The sequence below is a fragment of the Hipposideros armiger genome, unplaced genomic scaffold (assembly GCF_001890085.2).
Source record: "Hipposideros armiger isolate ML-2016 unplaced genomic scaffold, ASM189008v1 scaffold_1005, whole genome shotgun sequence".
In the NCBI taxonomy this organism is placed as follows: Eukaryota; Metazoa; Chordata; class Mammalia; order Chiroptera; family Hipposideridae; genus Hipposideros; species Hipposideros armiger.
In genome coordinates, this window is record NW_017732355.1 from 293434 (window position 1) to 296620 (window position 3187).

Here is a 3187-nt window from a genome sequence, read left to right on the forward strand (position 1 = left end):
TGTGTGATATACTATAAGAAAACATATAAACACTATGCAAAACTTCATTATAATTGTTTGTGTCATTGTTTATATTTAAAACATTCTTTAAATAAAATATTCTTTAAAAACCAGTGATTTTGAATCTTTGTTATTGTCCTGAGTAACTTTACCTCTGAATTTACATTTATTTCTAAATTATAAAATTATTTCTGCATTAATAATGTTACACTAGACATAATTTTTTAAGGGTTTGGGATTATTTGGTTTTGTTTTTCACATTTCTACAACTACTATAATTTATGTTACCTGGTAACACCTCTATGAGGCCCCACATATTTTTATTTAGCAAATGACATGGGGTTGGCACAATGTTCGGGCTTGAAAATCTGTTCTTCGCTTACATTTTTTTTTCTAGGATTTTATTGGGGGAATTGTGGGGGAGGGGAACAGTGTTGGAGAGTTGGGGGAGGGGACCAGCCAAGTTGTTGTGCTTCAATCTTTATTGTGGAGGGCGCCAGTCGCCATCTGGCTTCCCGTTGGCAGCTCATGGCCTCTAAGCTCAAGGTGCTGTGTTCAATCTTAGTTGTGGGTGGGCATAGCCACCATCCCGTGAGGGAGTTGAACAAGCAGCCTTGTTGTTAAGAGCGCACGCTCTATCCACTGAGCCATCCGAGCGGCAGCTCAGCTCAGGGTGCCGAGTTCAGTCTTAGTTGCAAGTGGGCGTAGCCCACCATTGAACAGGCAGGCTTGTTGTTACACCAGCTGAGCCAACCTGCCACCTGTTGGCAGCTCAGTGTCAGCTCAGCTCAGGTGCAGAATCACTAGCCCATGTGGGAATTGAACCAGCAGCCCTGTGGCTCAGAGCTCGCATTCTTAAGCCAACTCTTAACTAACTGAGCCACTCGGCCGGCCCTGCTTACATGTTTTTGACATATTAACTAACAGCTAGTCCTTTTTTGTTTTAATTTAGAGAAGTATTTAGATTCTATTCTTTATTTTTTTGTTAAGTTTTGCTCCACATACAATATGGAGATATTAATTTAGCAGAATGTTTTTGCCCAACTAGGATACTGCTTGTGGTTATCCTGCTCATGCCTAAATGTTACACATCAGTTTAAGGGGGGCATCATGTGATGGGCAAAGCAGGTATTGGGAGGCTTCTTAACTTTGTGGCCCCAGTTTCAGCAAAACTAGGCATCCTGCCAAGCCAATCCATGTATCAGACCACCCCCAGCCTGGCTGTTTGCCACTCAGGACATTCAAACAGATGTCCTGGCAGGAAAAAAGGTCTGACAGAGATAAAATTTTATCACGAAAAATTACTGTTTCACTTCCTCACATAACCCCCAAATGGTTATATCATGAAGTGGATACAGGCATACCTTGGCGATATTGCGGGCTTGGTTCCAGACCATTGTGATAAAGTGAGCATTGCAATAAAGCGAGTCATAGTCTTTCTGCTGGTGGAGGGCCTTACCTTCAATGTATAAGAAGCACTTCTGTGAAGCTCAGTGAATCAAACACAGAGAGGCACGTCTGTGTTGCATTTCTCCACCCTTTTCTTAACATCTGACCATTAGCAGGATAGAAGAAGCACCTGTAAACCTGGTGATTGCCTCCTTGCTCTAGCTCAGTGGTTCTCAACCTTTAGTGCACATCACTGTCACCTGCAGGACCAGCGGGGCCCCACTCTCAGACTTTCTGATCTGGGAGGTCTGAGGTGGAGCCTGAGAATTTACGTTTCTAATGTGTTTCCAAATGATGCTGATGCTACTGGTCCAGGAATCAGGCTTTGAGAACCACTGCAGGCCCCGGGACTTTTCTGCTTATTCTAAGAGCATACATATTCCTACCATCAGTTTAAGTCACAAACATGTCTCCTTACAGATATTAAAATGATCCAAGCCAAGATATTAATCCCATTCCAGGTAAGAGCTCTCCAGTGTTCCCTCATTCAAGTCTGGTACACTCGTGGGCTGTCTGCCTTCTGGAAAGAGAATTGTCAACCTCTGCTCCCCTTCCTTCCATCTCCTCCCCACTTTCAAGCTGTAGGGGCACACCCCACCAACTGGGGGAGGGGAACATATGAGGAGGGAAACGTTAAGGAAAACAAGATCAGAAAGTTCTTAATTGACTGCTCTCTGTTGCTGTCCCAGGACGGCTTCACCCACTCTAGGTCTGGCAGGAGGGGAAAACTGACTGTTTCCAGGGCACTTTTGAGGGTCCTTTGGAGTCCCCCACCCTAAACCTATCTGACCAAAATTTCTATGAGCAGGGTGACACCTCTTCTTTGACTGGTGGCTGTTCTCTGCTCTGCTCCTGCTGCTCTGGCAACTCAGTCCACTCAACTCATTAACTCTCACCATGGGAACTGCTCACCCTCCCTGTTCCTTCGGGCAGCTTTTGAAACAGTCCCAGGCCAACTCTTTTTCTCCAGACTTGAGTCATGGAAAATACTTACACACTCCTTGCCCCCATGCCAATAATGACGTTATAGCTTCCCAAATGCAGCTCTCCGTGAGCACACTCTCTCTACTCTCCTGTAGGCCACATGCCATGTGTATCCCTAACTGTAGAGAACCCGTCAGGTCCTTTGAGCCTCTTCCTCACCAGGCCTTAAAGTGAAGGGAACTGTCTCCAACCCCATGCTCCCTTAGGGGAGATAGGATAGGGCAGGACCCAAAGGACAACTTTCTGCTGAAAGTTCCTCTCCACAAAAAGAATCACTTCAACATCCTGTCCTCTTTCTTTGCTCTACTTCTTCCTTTCCTGTCCCTACTAGTTTAGAGCCTTCCTACCTGTTATCATTTTCTTTGAAAATCTGCATTTTGGTCTGGAATCTCATAGGAATTCCCTGTCTCTTGTTTCTCTGGGTGCCTCAGCTGAAACTTCCAACACTAACATCCTGTAACAATGGGAATCTTGTATCCTCTTGAGCCAACCCAGTTGCAATACTCAACACTCCAAACAATTCACCTGTGCAAACGCTTTAGAGAAGAATGTAGATCTGATTGAAGATGTCACAGGGGCAGATGATAGGGCCACATGTTAGATATACCCCCTTGTATCATATGCTAACCTCCATCAGCCACTCCCTTCCTCAAAAGTTCTGCCAATGGGGGCCAACCGAGTGGTGCAATGGTTAAGAACTGGCTTGGGACGCCAGAGGACCCCGGTTCGGATCCCACATATGAGGGCCAGTGAC